Source organism: Protopterus annectens, chromosome 11.part0 (genome assembly GCF_019279795.1).
Source record: "Protopterus annectens isolate FY-2018-M chromosome 11.part0, PAN1.0, whole genome shotgun sequence".
NCBI classification, from domain to species: domain Eukaryota; kingdom Metazoa; phylum Chordata; order Ceratodontiformes; family Protopteridae; genus Protopterus; species Protopterus annectens.
Window position 1 is genome coordinate 1,167,844,557 of NC_056745.1, and position 22,197 is coordinate 1,167,866,753.

The window sequence follows — 22,197 nt, forward strand, 5'->3', positions numbered from 1 at the left end:
ACACAAAATTGTGCACATTCAAGTCTCTGACATTTCCTTAACATTTCACATCATTGCAAATTTGATTGAATAATATTTAGGGTTGTGACTTTGCTGCTGCTGAAAAATCAATAACATGTTTGGTGGTATGTGAATGTTTCTGATTTGGGCATGGATGAGGCCTGACTTTGGGAAAGAAAAAGCCTTAACAGTGAAAATAACAGAGAGGTTTGTAAAAGGTGTCACTGCAGTAGGAAAATTTTCCCCAGATGAAAAGACCTCTAAGCTAGTTATAGTATTTGGTGAATATATGGGGGTACAGTTCCTAACATGCATATATACTATGTAGTGCATCCTATTGTAATGGTCAAGTTGCACAAGCAAACCTTGTGATTGTTTAGCTGTTAAGTGGGTCCCTTCTATTCATCGTGTGGTTTGTCAGCATTTTGGAGTGCAATGTCATTTATTACTTTATCTGCCATTGTCATTTATTACTTTATCTGCCACTGTCATTTATTACTTTATCTGCCATTGTCATTTGTTACTTTATCTGCCAATATCATTTTATTAGTTTATCTGCCATTGTCATATATTAGTTTATCTGCCAATATCATTTTATTACTTTATCTGCCATTGTCATGTGTTATTTTAACTGCCTATATAATTTTATTACTTTATCTGCCAATATAATTTTATTAATTTATCTGCCATTGCCATTTATTACTTTATCTGCCATTGTCATTTATTACTTTATCTGCCACTGTCATTTATTACTTTATCTGCCATTGTCATTTGTTACTTTATCTGCCAATATCATTTTATTACTTTATCTGCCATTGTCATGTGTTACTTTATCTGCCTATATAATTTTATTACTTTATTTGCCATTGTCATGTGTTACTTTATCTGCCTATATAATTTTATTACTTCATCTGCCAATATAATTTTATTACTTTATCTGCCATTGCCATTTATTACTTTATCTGCCATTGCCATTTATTACTTTATCTGCCAGTGTCATTTCAGAAAGTGAATTTTGCTGAGCAGTAAATTGGGCATCAAGAAGACTTGAAGTGGAACTTCCTCAGAAATAAATCACCAGTATGTTCTGGTTCTTAAACACATAATGATGAAAACAAATTTATTTGTTTTTGTTTGTTTTTTTACCAGAAAAGTCAGACTGGCAAGTGCCCTTTTTCAGTGGAGACCCACGGAGTAAAGCTCCAAAATTTGCCCTAAGTTAAAAAAATAAATTTGGTAAAACCAGTTAACTTCTATGTGATCCATCTGTTTTGGTACAATTGCTCACAGGAGTGTCATCAGGTATAGAAAACGTGGTGGCTCTTATAGACAGACAGACAAACAACTGGTCAGAATTTATTTACAGAAAATTATAGCAATGTCAGAATGGGAGAGAAGGAACAAACCAACTCTACGACATACATGGCTTCAGTTATAACCAAGTCCTCAGGCATAGCAAATAGCGAATCTGCAGTGAATTGTAACATTCATGGTTGGTTTAAGAAAACTTTTACTTTCAACTCTGCCTCCACATTACTGTTACACTAAGTTTTGGATCATTAAGAAAAAAATCTTCAAGTATGAAAAACTCCTTAAGAAATATAGGAGTTTACAATTGGATAACACATTCTTTGAAGACTGAATTAAGTTGTGGAGAGTCCCAAAGGGGCTACAGATTTATGTTTCCTAATGAACTTATTGAAGGTTCTATGTGAGACTCAGAACTGGTTGAACTCTTTGATAGAGCTGAATTGAAATTGGTCTGCTTATTGATTAGAGACAACAACAGATGTGTACTCAATCTGGCAGATGATATAAAAGTTATACAATAGGTGATAGTGGATGATTTCCTTTTAGAGCATTACAAGGATTCGTATGAGCAAATTTTTAGTAACATGCAATCCCAGTATGATCTAGTTTGTAAAAGAAAGAAAAACAAACTAAAGAGAGATAACAAGGATTATTCAAGCAAAAAGTGCATCCTATACCACAGCTTGCTAAAACTAAAACTGGTAATGATGCACAAGTGGTTTATGATAACAAACCAGATAGCTAGGAAGCTGTGGATAATGTTGGGGAAAATATTTTTCATTGCCTTCTCCCCAGATCAAGAGATCTTTGACATCAAAGGAGAGGCAACAAACATCCCATTAAATCTAGACTAAGAGTCATTCGACAGGCTATCATAGAAGTCAATCCACCAAGAGACGGGGGTGAGCCAAGGGTGAGGGAGAGCAAGATAAACTCTGACACAGGCATTGTTGTTTTTGTTTTATCTGTTTTTTTTATTTTAAAGGATCTAAAATTTCTAAATACAGCCATTTGGTGATAACTGCAGAATTGGGTGATTTATTTAATAGCAGTTTACATTTGTTCCCTCTTAGTTCTAAGGTGACAGATACAGTTCTTGAACTCATATTATTAATGAGTTAAATTTAAAGCTTCTGCTTGATAAAAAGGGTTTTGATATAAATCAGAGTAATGAATTTACTAGGAAACGATTGTTACACCCACCACTAGCAGTGCTTATAACAGCATTTTAAAAGCTGTGTGAAAATAATATAAGGAAATTATATAATAATTAAAACACTGGTCCAGTCCTTTATAATTTAACAGCAAGTGAAAGACATTGTTAAATGAGTTGAAACATTATCTCCATTTGCTCTTTATGAAACTGGATAAGGGTGGGGGAGACATAATTATTGGTTGTTTTATTTATTCACAGAAAATGTTGGAATATTTAAACAATGGTTCTTACTTTGTTCCTTTTTCTGAAAACAAGGTGAATATTACATATTGCAGGCTGGACATATAGCTTAATGATATTAGCTTGGAAAACTATTTATCAAAGGGCTCCATGAACTATCTTAAAGTCAAAAAACCTTTAGTGTCTGCTATTTTTGGCTTGCCAAAGTTTCACAAATACATTGATAATCCATATTTCAGGCCAATGGTCGCAGCTAGTGGATCAAATACCAAACTAATGGCCAGATACCTTGATCACAAACGTAAAGGCTTTTTGCAGACATCCCCCCATGTCCTTGCTGACTCTTGTTATTGTTTAACAACTTTGGCTGTCACCAAGTTCAATGAATCCTGCCCTTTTTGTCACAATTGACATTAAAGATTTATTTCTTGTGATACCACAAGATGTTGGACTTGAATGGTTTATGGATGCCCTGCCATGTCATTGTCAATTCCCCTTTGATGACATTAAAATACTGCTAGTATTAATAGATATTGTATTTCCTAATAAGTTTGCATTTTTTGAAGGGAATATTATAGACAAATTGAAGGGGTTCCAATGGAAGTCACAACAGCATCTGCTTTTCCCAATATAATTTTGTGGTGGGAAACAAATTTTGTGTCTAATTCAGATTTTTATAAATTTATTTTTAAGTTTGTTCATTATTTCAGTGACATTTCTATGACGTGGATGGAGGCATTACAGTATTAAATACTTTTGATGTATAGTAATAAGCAGATTCCACACCAAAGGGTAAAGGCACCTGTGGACGCAAATAACTGGATAGTCAACAAATATAAAAGTTCGGTCATCCACAGGAACCAAGCACTATATCTCACAGGCGTAAATATAAAAATGTAAAACAGCAAATCCAAACAACGATTCTAGACAACTAAGATATGATGCAAGAATACGCGAACTAGGCAACAAAGTTCTGGCTTTATTGTATTTGTAAGCGCTTTCACCTTTCGGCTTCCTCAGACATTTATAACAAAAATCTAGCCATTTAAATACTATACAAGTACAATTCATTGGCCAGATAGATAAACACGTCACTAAGTACACGTATTAAAGAAATATCTAGCCACTTAGTTCAAAAACATATATATTTTAAAAAGTGTCTAACCTTTTAATTAAAAAAACTTCCTAAAATATTATCCTAAAAAATGTATATGAATTCATGGACACATAAAAATGTTATATTTAAATATAAATATAAATATAAATATAAATTTAAATATAAATATAAATACAAAATATACAAAATATATACACAAACATCCATGCAAAACCCCATATATGAATATGTGTATATATCTAAAATAAATAAAGAACAAGAGTGGGTATTCAAATAATTCAAGCTGACACTACTGGCCTTCTCTTTCTCAAAATGGGTTTGAGTGAGGCTTTATCATTAAGGCCAGGCTCTCTGTCTGCTTGACATCTAATGATCCACCTAAGCTCATTCTCTTCTGTAAATGTATGAATGTCACCTCCACGTAAACTGTGTCTAAAAACTTGAATCACTGAGAAAGTGAATGTGTGACTAGGTCCTCTATCCATAGCATGCTTGGCTAAGGCATTGGTGTTGGTGCCTATGCGAATGTGGTCAGTAGTGTCAGCTTGAATTATTTGAATACCCACAATTGTTCTTTATTTATTTTAGATATATACACATATTCATATATGGGGGTTTGCATGGATGTTTGTGTATATATTTTGTATATTTTGTATTTATATTTATATTTAAATTTATATTTATATTTATATTTAAATATAACATTTTTATGTGTCCATGAATTCATATACATTTTTTATGATAATATTTTAGGAAGTTTTTTAATTAAAAGGTTAGACACTTTTTAAAATATATATGTTTTTGAACTAAGTGGCTAGATATTTCTTTAATACGTGTATTTAGTGACGTGTTTATCTATCTGGCCAATGAATTGTACTTGTATAGTATTTAAATGGCTAGATTTTTGTTATAAATGTCTGAAGAAGCCGAAAGGTGAAAGCACTTACAAATACAATAAAGCCAGAACTTTGTTGCCTAGTTCGCGTATTCTTGCATCATATCTTAGTTGTCTGGAATCGTTGTTTGGATTTGCTGTTTTACATTTTTATATTTACGCCTGTGAGATATAGTGCTTGGTTCCTGTGGATAACCGAACTTTTATATTTGTTGACTATCCACTTTTGATGTATACATTAATGATACAATGACTTTCCTGATACTCACATATGCAATAGATGAGCACAGAATTAATTTCTTGGATGCTACTATTTTCAGAAACTTAACTGATAAGATATATGAATCTACTCTTTAGAAAGCCTCCCTACTCTAATAGTTGTTTTATATTACAGTACACAGCACCCCCAATTTGATTAACGGGCATATGATTAGACTGTCCAGATTCATTTTATTGAGAAGGAATTTGATTTATAAATGAGGTGCTAAAAAGAATGTTTATGAAAAGAAAATACCATGTGTCTTTGATTGAAGAACTGGTTGTTGAAGTTAGCTCCACTAGAGATTGTAATTACCAGCCCCTGTTATGATTTCCAGAGGCTTTTTTGAGAAAAAAGTACACAGACTGACAACCATACTAATGCTATTGTTCTTGTTTATGACAACAAGGTAAGTGATACTGATAAATTTGGGGGGGGACTGAAAATAAGTTTTTGATGCTTTGACCTCAGTAATAAGTTGGGTAGAAATCAAGCATTGTGTACAAGAAGGGGATGAGTTAAAAGCCCTACGTGTGTGTGTGTGTGTGTGTGTGTGTGTGTGTGTGTGTGTGTGTGTGTGTGTGTGTGTGTGTGTGTGTGTGTGTGTGTGTGTGTGTGTGTCTTGGGTTGGTAGGTGATCAAAATTCAGGAATGCTCAAGTGTGGTTCCTGTTCACACTGCTTATTAATGTAACAAGAAGTATTAGAGTAGCTGGAACTATTGCCACAAATGGTAGACATAACTGTGAAGTGGTAGTTTATTTAGCATCATTTTGCTGATTACGTTAGAACTGTTACCACAAATGGTAGCTATAATTGTGGCAAGAAAGGGATAGTTTATTTAGCATCATGTCTCTGATTACCTTAGAACTATTACCACAAATGGTAGCCATAACTGTGGTAAGAAAAGGCAAGTTTATTTAACATCATGTCGCTGATTATATTAGAACTATTAGCACAAATGATAGCCATAACTGTGGTAAGAAGAGTGTTACTACATCTGGTTTTGGACATTCTTACCCAGGCTTCCACCTACATCATTTTGTTAAATCCATTCATGCTCATGTGACAGTGGTGAATAGTTGCTGATGAATGATGGATCATAGGATTTATGGGGCATTGTTTTGTTATACCAAAATGTGACACATAAGCAATGAGCTGACCTCATTATTTCAAGACAGCAGAAATTAAGCTGACTTCAAATTACTATCAAAACTGATATAAACCAAAAAGACAATATTTATTAATAAAAAATGGCTTCCTACAGGAAGTTACCAATCCATAGCCACAAGCCCTTTAAATGAACAGCAAAAAATAAAAATAAAAAAAACACTGAACTGAAGTTCCTTTCTGTACCAGCATTTCAGTATAGTAAAAATAAATAAAGCTAGCCTGTTGATCACATCCCTTAACACTTTATGCCCAATTGCCCCCTTCACACTAGCCTTGTGATGCTACTGGGGCTAGGGATCAAATCCATATAATGTGCAGAACAATGGGGTTACAGACCAAACCTTATAACTTGCAGAATGGGATTAGGGACCACAACCCTATAACCTACAGAAAGGTGGGTTTAGGGACCAAAACCCTGAAATCTGAAGGAATGGTAGTCACTGCAGTGGGCAGATCTTACAAATGAGTCATAAACTGAATGAATGAATGAACACATGTGTCAATTAGTTATCAGCTGGAGTTAATGGCCACAGATATATATCCAGAAAAAGAAAGAAGAAAAAATATCCAGAACACCAATACATAAGGCTGGTGAAAAGGTAACATTTACCTTAGTGGGGTCTGGCATACATTTATCTTGTTAAATAGCGTATAACCATAACCTTTACCAGAGTGACATGTGGTATATATCTGTCTTATTAAATAGGGTGCACCAGTAACTTTTACCAGAGTGAGATGTGATATACATTTATCTTGTTCAATAGTGTACAACTGTAACCTTTATCAGAGTGAGGTGTAGTATACATATATCTTGTTAAATATTGTATAACTAACCTTTACCAGAATGAGGTGTGGTACACATTTACCTTGTTAAATAGCGTGCACCAGTATCATTTACCAGGTAAGCTGAAGTATACATTTATCTTGTTAAATAGCGTGCACATGTAATCTTTACTAGAATGAGGTGTGGTATACATTTATTGTGTTAAATAGCATGCATCAGTAGTTAGCTGCCATTGCAAAAGCAGAGACAGAAATGGTCATCTCTGCCAGTTGTCTCATAGAAGCTAGCTTAAAACAGATGTAGTGTCCTAAATTAATGCTTATTCTAATGACTTTGTATAGATTAGCATACCTATTTATGATGATTGGTATGAGGATGCAACACCCATAAAGACAGGTCTAGAATATCACATCAGTATACTGTTTTGATTAATGATATGGGCTGAAACAACTACAATGTCTAACCATGAGTGACTCAGTAGAGGATCGCGTTTATGTAATCATGAGTTGGATAATATGGACATGCCCTGAGTTGTATAACTAAAGGTTAGGAATATACCATTTGAGCATGTCTTTTTCCATATAATCATGTACTTTGGAACTGTTAACTACAGAAATAGTTTGCACAAAGACTGACCCTGGGATTTATCATGTTTTAGTAAGAATAATACTGTCAATTTGATGCCTTGAAGGGGGGTGGGCACTATCCTGGGGAGTGTAGTAAGCCTGAATATGAAGGGCCATCAAGTTCTCATCAGCTGTCTTAGAAATATCTATACGAAGTACACCATTTCATAATTTGTCTGATTTTATTGACTATATAACTTTCTCAGTTTCACATATGAGAGTAGATGGTGAGAATAACGGGATTCTTGGCTGAATTCTTTAGTACAGTAAACTCAGTTAACCGGCACCCATGGGGATTGGTAGATGTCGGATAACTGTAGTTTCTGGTTGCTTGAGAGTTACTATTAAAAATAGGCCTGACTAATACTGTACCCTATAATATTTGTTTGGTTTGACTTGTTCTCAGGTTGGGGAGACAGGGAACTTATTCCTATCTTCTTTTTTAAAACTCTAAAGCTCTAAAATCGTAAGGTATGTTTCTGCAGGGGGAAAACAGAAAGTGGAACACATGAAAATTGTACTGTATTTCTTAGATATATTTTGTCTGTTGCTTGAAAGTGCTGGTTGCTTGAGTTCCGGTTAACTGAGAGTTGTACTGAAGCTATTTAGGGAACTATGAAATTTGGCTTCTTTATATAAGAAACTACATTTGTACGTGTGTTGCAATAACTATCAAAGTCCTGTAAAATTATTGTGTTGATCGCTTCATTTGCAACACCTAAAGATGCTGAATGGATGTTAGTTTGTATTTATCCATCTGGGTCTTAGTCTCACAACAAATTGGACTGCATGTTTCCACATGCTGAACAGGATCTTAAGCTGTGCAAGTGATCACTCTTTGTGTTACAGATTTTTTTTCTAGTCTTTATATAATGAAAATGGTATAGTAGACTAAATGTTTCTATTTGACATTGTAGATTAATAACCCCTTACATCGTTCATAACGGAATCTTTCTTCATACCATTTCCTCCATGTTGAGACTCACTATCACTTCACTTTTTCATGAGGAAAGCCCTTGTGTTAATTATATGTGACTATTTGTGAAGTATTGGTTTTCTTATCTAAACAGCGTGCAGTTCTCAATACAAATTATTCCTTAATCTTGCTAATGTATTCAAAGTATCTTTAAGTTTATTCAACTTTGGCTGAGATTGTACTATGTCTTAGGAGTACAGGAATAGTTAAAGGGGAAAGAATTTGCTAGAATATTAGTTTTCAGCTTTGTCACAGAAATATTGCATAGTTTGCTGTGATGATGGTATGCATGTGAAACTTGCACAAACAATGCATTCCTTCTCCATACCTGTTAGGATATAATACTTGGAAATGATGGATTTCACATATTTCCAAAGAACTAAATTGCAAGTTCAGTTCTAAAAATTGTCAGAAGTCTTGAACCCGCTAATTAAAGCCAAACTTAAAATTAAGTTCCATTGTGTTACTGGAATGGATGGATAGAAAGCAATGTATAAATTAAATTAGTCCTAATTAGATTACTAAGAAGTTGATGCAATGAATCTTGCATTTTCTATAATAATGATATGACCATCATAGCTGTGCATGCATCACTACTCCAATGTATTTCTCTGATGAAAGGAATGATTGCACTGTTCCATCTTCATTTCTAATTTTTTTCCAAGTGATTCAAAATCCCTTTTTCAATAAAAACAGATACTACTGTTTCTCTTTTGATTTAGTTCTGAAGCTACTAAAAACAGATGAGCAGTGAATTATGGGTGTGATGGATAGTCAGTAAAACCATCATAATAACACTAAGCCTTATAGTTCGGAACTCAGAAATGTTTATAATAGTTTATAGGCTCATACTAGGCTAACTGCCCTTGCGAGCCATTTTTTAAGCCTAGCCAATTATCCCTTGTGAGACTCAAACCCTGCACCTTGTGTTAGTAAGGCAAACACCTTAACCATTAGGCCACCCTCCCAACTCACCCCTTTGCACTTGGAATAAACTTTCAGAGAAGAATAATTGTAAAATATCTAAAAATTCCAAAAAACTAAAAAATGTACATTATTTATTTTACATTAGTTTAAAAGTTAAATTAGTAGCTTGGTCAGACAGACACACAAACACACACACACACACACACACACACACACACACACACACACACACACACACAATGTGTAAATACAAAAATTGCAATGCATTTATTTATAAATTGTCACAGAGCTACAGAATTTAGATGAACTGAGTTTATAATTATGGTTCATCTGATAAGATTCTGTATGAGAACAGATTGATTCAAGATGATATTATAAATCCACAACTATCAAGTCCGCTAACAAACTGAACAGCATATCATCACTAACTAAATCTATTTGAACAGCCACCAACACAGAGAAAAAAGAAAGGAAAGAAAGAAAAAACAAATAAATTCATTAGAGCTTCACCCACCACCCCATTACCACCTCCAGCTTTAATATCACCTGTAGTAGTGACTTTGTTAATAAGTAACCCTGATGTTAAATGCCTGTGACTTGGGCCTTGATCTTTGGCTGTAAAATTCAGCTGAAGCCCTCCCTCCAAATGTCACATTAACAAATTACATAGAGGTGTTATTTAGAGTGGAAGATGGGGTGAAGCCATAGACCATCAGCACTGTAACAGACAGAGCCTGTCTTTGCACTATTCACTACCTTTTTCTACCTTCAGCAGCAGGAGGCGTAGTGATAACATGTAGAATTTGGTAAGATACCTGTGAACTTGTTCCCCCTGATGTGCCCCTCTAGGGAAAAAGAAAGTTGTGCATAAGTTCATAGGTGTTTACTAGGCTAATGACCACAAAGGCCTTTTTAAGCCTTAGCCATGCATCCCAAATCTCTAACAAGTTCTGATATGCTTGATAAGTGTAAGCAGGGGCTTGGGAGATGAAACATTTACAATCAGGGGCCTGAGAGATGAATCATTTGCAGGTTGTTTGTGTGCATTAAAGAAATAGGTGTCAAACCAGGGATGAATTTCCTGTTCCCCATCCAATTATCCAAGCTGCACTTGAATTGGGTTAGGAAGGAACTCTGTTTCACATGGATGGGGAGCCTGTTCCATAGACAGGGTAGTCTCTCGGATACAAACCTGTGTCTCCAGCAGGTCCTATTATATCACAGGCAAGGTTTGAATCTTTAGAAAGGGTAATTCTAGTGCTGTTTGTTTTGTGGATATGCAGAAGTTCCATCAGAGTGGGGTCTGACAATGCCCTGTATGCCAGGCATATATCTCTTCTCAAAAGCCTGTAGGAGACAGAATACAGAGATAGGGCCCTGAGGTGGTCTGCATAGGACATTTTACTTACACCCTGTATTCTTTTAGTGAGGAACCTCTGTGTATGTTCCAGTTTTGTCTATGCCTTATTAGGTACATACCAAAGAGGACATTGCACTCAATGATAGGTCTGATGAATGCTGAATACAGTGGAACAATGACTTCTTTGAACTTAGATGCCATACCTTTGTTTATAAGTTGTGCAACATAGAATGATTTCCTCACTACTGTAGTCACATGATGGTCAAAGGCTAGATTACTATCTATGTGTGTCCCTAACTCCCTGACTACTGGGTCAGCTCTAAGGGGTGTGTTGTCACTATGACAGTTACCAGGGCTGGATGACTTCCCAAATGATACTATTATGCATTTCTTGGTATTTAGTTTTAGTCCATGGCTGCGATACCAGTTGTTTGTCTATGTCAGCCCCTCCTGGAGAACATTTGTGTCAGTGTGGAATTCAATGACATCTCCTAATTTGCAATGTTCTGCAAAATTTAGTTAGCCAGAGACCACTGACATTGGTCTTGACTTCAGTGAAGTAAAGGCCTGAAAGGAGTTGTCCAAGGACTGATCGCTGAGAGACCTCACTTGTGGTTGGCCTCTTTGTAGAGGTGGACTCCCCAGTTCTAACTTCCTGGGTCCTGTCTGTGACCCAGTTAGCTATCCACTGGGCAACTAGTCTGTACCTAACATCTTAAGTTTGCCAACAATGCCTGTGTTGGGTATTGTGTCAAATGCCTTGGCCCGGTCAAGGTAGGCAGTGTGAACGATTTTGCCCTCATCCATTGCTTTGGTGACCTTCTCGAAGAAGTCCACCAAATTGAGTAGGCATGATCTGCCCTTGACATAACCAAACTGGGTTGGGTCCAGTGTCTGGAGTTTTGCTAAATCTGTATTGATCATTTCCATGATAATTCTTTCCATGGCTTTACATAAGACTAGTGAGACTTATGGGTCTGTAGTTTCCAGGGTCTGTAGATGGCCAACCTTTGTGCAGAGGGATGACTATTGCTGTCCTTCATTCATGAGGCAGGAAGCCTGTTTGGAGGCTACAGTTTAATAGTAATTCCAGAGGCCCTGATAGGTCATGTTGCATGCTATTTTGAAGGCATCCTGTGATCTAAAAGAATAAGATAGACTATCTGTATGACCTTCTGAGCATCCTATAACCTCTATCATTACTAGAAGTAGTCAGTAGTAGTGTTTTGCATCTGGCTGTCAAAACTGCTGTGCAGGTATTGATATGTCTGGTAAGTATATCAACGTGTTTGATCTTTAAAGACAAAATATGCCTCTGACATTAGGAATTGTAATGAGTCCCTGAGGTTTTACGAGTCAGAGATAGTTACATTTGTTAAGAAGTACATTAGATTTTATTCCCTACATTAGGGATTTGAGGTCTATGCCTACTGTTTAAAATACTTTAGTCAGAAGCCCACTTGTTCTGTTAGGGTCAATTAAGCAAGCATCAAAGTTGTTGATCAGCCATAATATGGTGTACTGAGGGCGGTGAGCAATGTGAATACTTACAGTGTGTCATTTTACAGTGTCAGGCATTACATTTTAACACATCTAAAATATATATTGTATCAGTTTAATGCAAACTACGTTGTTAATGACTCTCATCGCCACTTAGAGCTGTGTCTGTTCTACGTCTGGTGCCACTTTTATGTGAGGATAAGGCTATATTATCCTTTCAATTTATCCTGGTAACAGAGATTAAGATATGACATTTATGATGCTCACCGAAGGGACTGATTAAATTAGTCACTGATTTGTTTTAGTGGCAGTGAAATCCCATCCATTATAAATGTTATCCACATTCTTTTGCAATATGACCTTGGGTTCACCATATTAATAAAATTGTACATGAGGACAAAGCTGTCTACAGCATATTTGCTCATTTTGCTGTCTCAAGTAGCCTTTCTGTCAGATAAGTGTTAGCCACTTTAAACAAAAGTGGGGACTCTGTAATATTATAAAAAGTAGTGCCACTTTACGTATGGGAGCTAAATATTAAAAGACAAAAGTGGAAAAAAAACACATTATTTAAAACAAAGACAAAACTGACCTAAAGCGGTCGCATACATTTCTGAAGTATGTAAAAACATGTATTTAAATGTTCACTTATTTACTCTTCTGGTAAGTGAGTAAGTCTACAGGACTGAAGGACCCTTTCAGCCATTACCTAGGCAGAAGGTAAACTAAAGTATGTGTACATTATATACAAAAATGACAAGAATAATACCAATAGCAGTGCAATCTGGCATGCTTAATTCATAGGTAAGACACAACTTCCAGACATGAGCATTCCAAATACGTAAATTACAATAAAGAAATCCAATGCGAATTAAATTAAGCTAAGTAAATTACTAAACAATTAATATTTATGCTTGAAATGGTTCTACTGCTAAACCCTGAGTGACTAAAACCAAAGGACCTAGAAAGTTGATAAGAAATGCCTGAAACACAAAAGAGTGAAAACTCAAACTGTAAATGTTTTTTGCCCTGTGCCCCCAGCAAAGTGGAGGGCAAGTCTTCACCCTCCTCCAGACTTACAGATACAAAAAACATCATCACAGCAACACAAAGAAGAAAAAAATCTCACAAAACAAAGGAATCACTGCACACATAGAAGCCACACTGGCAATGATTTTCCAATGGGAAACAATTCTCAGCATCTTGTGACTCCTGCACCTGATGCTCGGAAAATGGGAACTCGGTAATTTTTAAAGAAGCTGCCTGAAACATCACACACACTAATGTTGTAATGCAAAGCATTATATGATTGACCCTAACAGCCTAGTTCATGATTAATTTCAAATTGTTGAAGTGATTCCGCAGTGATGTCTACAGGTGCCGAAGCACCCCTGTTACTCACACAACCCTCAACACATGTACATAGGTAATTAATGTTAGGAATATGCTATACCTTCTGACTACTGTGCCTCACAAATTTATATAAAGCAGTTGTCTTTATTTTGCAGACTCTTCAACATATGGAGGAAATATTTAATGCAGTAGCAACAATGCAAAATTAGATACTTTATTAATCATTTTCAAATCAATATTTTCACTTCTAGTTTGCATTTTGCAAGTATTCTAATACCCTCCAGGGTGAAAGTAGTGGGGAATACAGGAACATTCAGGGGTTGGCATGTCCTCAGGCTTTAAAGTTGGCTTCAGCACAGCCCTTGCCCTTGTCTAACCACAGCCCTTGCCTTGGCATTCTGGAATTTGCAGTACTAGGTAGCATTACTTGCTTAATATAACAGGTTATTTATTTTCTGTGCTGAGAACCAAAGCACATGATATGCCTACACAGTAGGACAGAGTGGCCTTATTCTGCAGCAGTTACTAGTTATCCTCCAGCATATTCACTTACATTCAACATTATCTAAATGCAGCCAGTAAACTTCTGCAAGGTAGTAACGATGCCAGACTTTTTTGTTAACTATAACTTGCATACTTGCTGTCAAGTCTTTCTCTGTCAGAATATATCCTCTAGCTACTTACTATACATCATGAAATATATGATATTGTAGTTTTACCCGGCTTATGGATCCTGAGATTCATAACCATATTGTGTAGCAACATACAGTGGTTGTGTCAGCTATGTCCATACAGCATTCATAAACAAGAATCACACCATGGACAACAGAACATTCTCCAGGATAATATCATGGACAACAGAACATTTCTAGGATTATACCATGGACAACAGAACATTCTCTGGAATCATACCATGGACAACAGAACATTTTCCAGGATTATACCATGGACAACAGAACATTCTCCAGAATCATACCATGGGCAACAGAACATTCTCTGGGATTATACCATGGACAACAGAACATTCTCCAGAATCATACCATGGGCAACAGAACGTTCTCTGGGATTATACCATGGACAGCAGAACATTATCCGGGTCATACCATGGACAACAGAACATTCTCTGGGATCACACTATGGACAACAGAATATCCTCCAGAATCATATCATGGACAACAGAACATTCTCTGGGATTATACCATGGACAACAGAACATTCTCTGGGATCATACAATGGACAACAGAACATTTTCTGGGATCACACCATGGACAACAGAACATTCTCCAGAATCATACCATGGGCAACAGAACATTCTCTGGGATTATACCATGGACAACAGAACATTATCCGGGTCATACCATGGACAACAGAACATTCTCTGGGATCACACTATGGACAACAGAATATTCTCCAGAATCATATCATGGACAACAGAACATTCTCTGGGATTATACCATGGACAACAGAACCTTCTCTGGGATCATACCATGGACAACAGAACATTTTCTGGGATTACACCATGGACAACAGAGCATTCTCAGAAATCATACCATGGACAACAGAACATTCTCTGGGATTATACCATGGACAACAGAACATTCTCCAGAATCATACCATGGACAACAGAACATTCTCTGGGATTATACCATGGACAACAGAACATTCTTTGGGATCACACCATGGACAACAGAACATTCTCTGGGTTATACCATGGACAACAGAACATTCTCCAGAATCATACCATGGACAACAGAACATTTTCTGGGATCACACCATGGACAACAGAGCATTCTCAGAGATCATACCTTGGACAACAGAACATTCTCTGGGATCATACCATGGACAACAGAACATTCTCTGGGATTATACCATGAACAACAGAACATTCTTCAGAATCATACCATGGACAACAGAACATTCTCTGGGATTATACCATGGACAACAGAACATTCTCTGGGATCATACCATGGACAACAGAACATTTTCTGGGATCACACCATGGACAACAGAACATTTTCTGGGATCACACCATGGACAACAGAGCATTCTCAGAGATCATACCACGGACAACAGAACATCCCCCTACTTATTAGTTGTGTACACTACTGAGGGTGCACAGTAAGTGTGGTTACAGTGGCTGGTTAGTTTGGACCACACAGTTCATGGATATAGTATTTTTTTGCTTCCATACAAATATAATTTTTAAAACATTTAAAACATTTCTAATGATGTACTGCGATACTGTTGCTCATGCAAAAGTGATCACAGAAGATAGGAACTTTTGTCCAGATAGTACAGTCTGTGGTACATAGTTCTGGTCACATATTTTAAATGCTTTCAGCCAGCCACTAAATAACTGTTACTGTGCCTACAAAGCATGAACTATACATGTATGCTTCATTTGGATATTCACTGTATACCTTGTTGCTACACAGTGGAATAGCCCTGTCTCATCTGTGTTTCCTTGACTTTTATTAATCATTTAAAGGTCTAGGAAGTATTCTGAGACACATTGTAGCCCTATGTGAATGCAGACAACTGCAACATTTATGAATAAAGCACATTATGCTTCCCGTAGTGCAAAGTGGGAAATGTCAGAAATAGTGAATAAGCATCAGTAATGAAAAATGGAGAAATATTTTTGCTGTTGAAATGGGTATAAAATTAGAATAACATCCAACAATATAAAGACTGCTCGAATTTAGCAGAAACCATAACCTGAATACATTTTTTAAATGTAATCGTATACCAGTACATTAATTTGAGCAAAAGCTAATAAATCAAGTTTAAATCCTGGGTTATATTATGAGTAATGTTACAAATAGAGCAAATGTGTGTGATGCCCCAGTGCAGATCATTAAGCAGATTTCCATTCCTTTTCAGTACATGGTTCTAAGCTCATGCCTGACTAATGATTTATGTACGTATTTTTTATGTTTAATTAATAGGTACACTGGGTAATAAAAACCTGCATTTAAAAAACTCAGGAGAATGCAGTCAGAATACAACAATGAAAAATGCATAACAGAAGAAGCAGGATAGCCTTTGCATATTATAAAGTTCAATTTGCAGTTCGCTTATTACTGTAGCATGCAGTGACATGAACCAGGAACCATTGTCACTGAGCCATATTACCCACATGTAAGAATCACAGACAGATCTACATGTATGAAGAACATATAAATCCCATGTAAGTCAATTCTTCGGACCTCTGACATTAAATCTTCAGTGCCTGATTTTCTTTACTATGATCATATTGTGTGTCAGTCACTGAAGACATTGTGATAGAAAGATATATGGTGTACCATTACATGATTGTTCCTTGTTATAAAGTAGAAAGCTGTGCTCCAACAATGGTTCTTACATTTAATACTAAAAATCCTCCTTAAGCTGCCCTATATAGGCTGTGATTCATACAGTCTTAATGCTAAGATCTGAGGCTTAGCACTCAGTATAGGACTGCACACTGGGTTGTGATTTATAACTTTTGAGATGGTACCAGAGGATACTGTGTCCTGGATGTGAGAACTGAAATGGTGAAGGACTTGGCAGGTTGTAACTGCTGCAGGTAAATGGTCAGAAATGTCCCTTTCCCCTAACATGCCTCAATCTCAGAGCTGGTCCTAACAAATAGAGGGTGCAAGGGACATAGCCCCTTGCATGGAAGTGTGGGAGCCATGCCCTCAAATTAAAGTAGTTTTTATAAATATATTTAGTAAGTGTGATCTTTTTGTGAAGTTACTGTTAAAGCCCGGGTGGGTTACAAACTGATTTTGAATTTTCCTTACTTTTTCTTTCATTGTTGGATTTTAGTGTTGTGGAATTTATCAGATTTTAATGATGGCACTCAGTCCTGTGAGCTGACCTACACCCAACTCCTGACTTCTTACAGGGCAGAAGAATATGTAATACCATTACATAATCTTTTTTAATAAATAAGAAGAAGAGAAGGATTCCAGTGTCTGGAATTAGACGGACTTTATTCCTATTTCCAGGAATAAGAGTAAGGCAGAACCTGAAAACCAGTGACTTGTATTAATCTCAGCTGGAGGGAAGGCAATGAGATCAAAAAGCAAAGAATGTTGAATGTCTAATATCCTGTGGGACACAGAATTTAAAAAGGCATGGATTCACAATAATAACGTCATGCCAAACAAATCTGATGAGTTTTTCAGGGAGGTACCCAGAGCATTATTTCACAAAAGAGATAATGGATATGGGGTACTTGGACATTGATATTTGACATGTTTCCAGATGGAAAGCTGTTTAACAAATTCTGCCTGGTGTAGTTTTATGGGAGGAATTATGGGTAAGACATAGACTGGACAACAGGACACTGAGAGTTATAGTAAACAGAGTTTATTCTAATGAAAGTATGGTCACTCGTGGTGTAGCACTGTCTTAGTGCATAGGTATTTGTTTTAAATGTCTGTATATATCGACATGTGGAAGACCCAGAAGGAATAATTTTGCATTGTTTAGCAATGAAATAAGACTGATAACATAAGGTACATAAAGGATGAGAAGAGATTTGGCAAAAAGGGAGAAGTGGTCTAAAGGTTTAAAGCATGGCAGTTTCAGATCAATGCAGCAAAATGAAAACAAACAAACAAAAGAAAAATGCAAAGTAATGCATCTGGTAAACTGAATCCCAGGAACAAGAGTATAGAATTAACATTGGCATAATAACAGCTGCAAAATAAGAAAGAGACCTGACAATTAGTCATAGCTGATAACTTAAAGTGAAACAAGCAGTATGAGAAAGCAAGGAAGTCTGATGGTACACTGGGATATAAAGGAAAAAATCAAATGCAGTAGCAATTGGGAAATTATTGTGTATATTTACAGACATTTGGAAAGATCTTGCTAACTAAAGTACATTGTACAGATCTGGGGACATCATGACTGTAATGACATAGAGGGCAGAAGCCTCAGAGAGTATAGTGACAAAAATCATACATGGACTGCATGAGAAGAGTGTTTCAGAAAGTCCAAATGGACTTCAAACCAGAGATGTACAAAAACAAAAGGACAGTTTGAGGATAGACACTGTGCATTTAAGAAGTTTGACAAAGAGAGTTGTAAATGACTGGAACAGCCTGTCTGAAGAGGCAATAAGGTCAAAATAGATAATAATACATATAAGATGCATAAAATTATCCTTATTGAGGGAGATGTGCAACTTATCCAGTAAATAATTAACAATCTGGACCATGTGGTCATGATCTTTTATCATATTACTCATTCCTATATCCTGCATGTGAAAATATTTTTTTCAGTACACTCTTCTAGAAAAAGTAGAGAAAATATCAGGCACTATGCACACAATGCAGACATGCTGTCTGTGTGGATTTCAGCTCCATTAGCATTAGTAATGATCCTGAAAATCAGTCCCACCTACATTAGACTTCTGTCCTTAATGGAATCATCATCATTAGCAACCTCTGTACCTGTGGTAGCCAGAAATGCCTATACTTCATCAACTCTGAATGTTGTTGGTGGGCACTAGTGTCACAGTACTAAAACTTACTCAAAATTTATTTTTTTCACTTACTGTACTTATACTGGATTGTCAGCACATTTAGAGGCTATATGTAAGCTTTGTAAACTATGTAACACAATTTACATGATGGAATTGCTTTTGTAAATATCTCTTACAACAGTGGCAGGAAAATAGCATTTGCTCTTTTATGTGATGTAGAAAAGGAAATAATTCACTAAATGTTGTAGCAGAAGTTGTAACTCCCATCTTCTGAAAAAAAAAAAAAAAAAACACACAGCAATTACATCCAAGATTTGAAATTTGTTTGGTCTGGAGCTACCACTCTTCTCAGCCAGGAAGCTAGCAGGTAATAAAATACATTTGATTTGTATTTGGTAAAACGCAGCTTTGTGCTTTACTGAGTCAGTAAGCAAGTCCATATACAATGCAATTAAAATGTTCTTCAAAGAGACAGCTATCCAGAGCTGGGAAAGAAGTCAAACAGGAAACTGCTCCATTGCATATGGAGGTCTGACTGTGGAAAATGATTTCTGTGGGAAATATAAGATGAGCTAAAATATGTGCCTGGAGCTGAAACTGTTTTGCATTCAGTCAGTCTTCCCTGGATGACCATGGTAACCATATTTGTGTAAGTTGTGAAATTTTCATCTGTCTGGTTAGTATTTGTAATTTGAAACACTTAAGAAAAGTCTTATTGTCAGTAAGATTTATTCAGCGGTATATTAGAGGCTTTTTTTAGTATATTATCTATCCAACTGAATATTGTTTTTGTATTTATTGTGCATTACCTTGGCCTTTACATATTTAATACATATCAGCACTGTATTGATGTCTTTATTGTTTAAATAAAGTTTTTATTTATTAATTTCTAAGATCTCATGTCTGTGTATTTATTTAGGTATTATTTTCTTATCTGTGGAGAGGGTATTTTTTAGCACTGTAGGTTGGCAAGCCATGGCATTCATCTCCAATGCCATATCATTTGAGTACATTACCAGTGAGATATTATTCTTAAAATTTAAATTTGCCTAAAGCAAAAGTGCTACAGTAACTGGTGTGTTAGGCCTGTAGCCCAGTAATCTGGAGTAGTGGCAGTGCTACATTGCCAGGAAGAATACTGTGGGGAATCTAAGAATTCTAGCCTTTCCTGGAAAAAAGTGTGTGTGTCTATGTGTGTGTGTGTGTGTGTGTGTGTGTGTGTGTGTGTGTGTGTGTGTGTGTGTATGTGGGTGTGTGAAAAATAATAATATGTTTTAAAGTCAGTTATCATGGGTGTATGTGTGTGTATGTATGTCTGTCTATGAAAATACTAATTTGTTTGTAAGATAGTCATCATAGGTAACAGACGCTGGAAAGCACTGCAGTTCACAGAGAGATACTGGTAAGATATGGGTCTATGGTACTATACAAAAGAATCAGGTCTGTTCAGAGTCAGCTTGTAGTTCTAGTATGGAGTTTCCATGTTGGAAGCTCATACTCAGGCCAGCAATGCATATTCCCTTCACACTCTTGTAGTCAAGTAGCATTTAGTGAATTAGTTATTGAATCAGATTTATGTGCAATTTTATTTTCTTCTTTAATCTGTTGACTATCAATGGTGTGACTCCAGAGACCATTCCTATGGTAGCTATCACATGTATTTGGGCAGTAGCATGGGCCAAGGACTGTATGCCATATCCCCAACATACCTGGGTGGCACAATGGCTAGTGGTGATGATATTTATGCCCTAGGAGTGCCACACAGGCCATTGCATATTGGTGATAGAGTTTCATCCATCACATGCACATCTACTACGAATAGCCAAATGATAGTAATGGATATATCCCAGACTTACCAATTTGTGCAGTAACTGCATGTCTGTCAGGAGTCTGTACCAGGCCTGAGTGATACTGCTTTGTCATCCTTCCATGTATACACACACACACACACACACACACACACACACACACACACACACACACACACACACAAACATACACATGTGCTTGTGCATGCAGGCACAAATGTCTACATATTGCTGTCTTGCCTAGAAGAAATTTCTTGTTGCTGTAAGCCCTTATTTAGAACATGAATTCCACCTTACTGAAATTGGCAAGCCTTCTTCTCCTACTCTTGTCTTATGAACTAGCCATAGCAGACCTAAAAAATACAAAATTCACATCCGTGCACCTTAAAGATCATTTTCTCAGACCATGATTACTATGGTATCATAACATGTGAAAGTAAATTTTAACAAAATATACCCCCTCCCAGAAAGGGCAATAATGTGTAGCAAGACATCAGTGTGTGCAGACAAAGAATTGTAGTTATTGTAACATGGGTATTTACATTCTAAACAAATAGTTAGACACAGCAATGTACTTGTACACTTACCTGCACTGTGCATTTGCAGTATATCAAAACACAGATTGAGGATAATGGCACATAGTGTAAACAATGCAGCCAAATATTCCCACTAAATCCAGCAAAGCAAATGATGGAGCTGTCATAGTCAAATCCTTATGAACTGGGAACATTTTCCCAAATGTATACACTAATACACATATGTTTAGAATCCATAGGCTATGGTTTGCAATGCATGAAATATTTTGTACTGCAGATTTAAGGAACAAGTTTCATGACAAGAGGTGAAGCTGAGTTTCCAAATCCTGTGGAGCACGATATGTCATGTTTCACACAAACCAGACACCCCACATATTCCATTTATCCATTTTGTTCTGTGTTTTTAAGTTTTTAGGTTAGAGGAATGTTTTCAGATTCATCCTAGTAGACGTATGGCCTATTTTCAGAGGACTCCCAAAGTAGTAGTCTTACTGATAAAGGAAAGTTTGGCCAGGATACTGGGGAACTTCCTTTATTCTTTCCTATTCCTGGAGAAGTGTGTCAGGACAAGATCAAGGAAGGTGGAGGAGTGAGTGAGAGGCTGCTGGGAGACACTATGGAGAACAAGATGGTACTGCAGCACTGGAGAGGGTGAAGATATAGTGATGAAACATTTGTTACAGGTGAACTTTCCA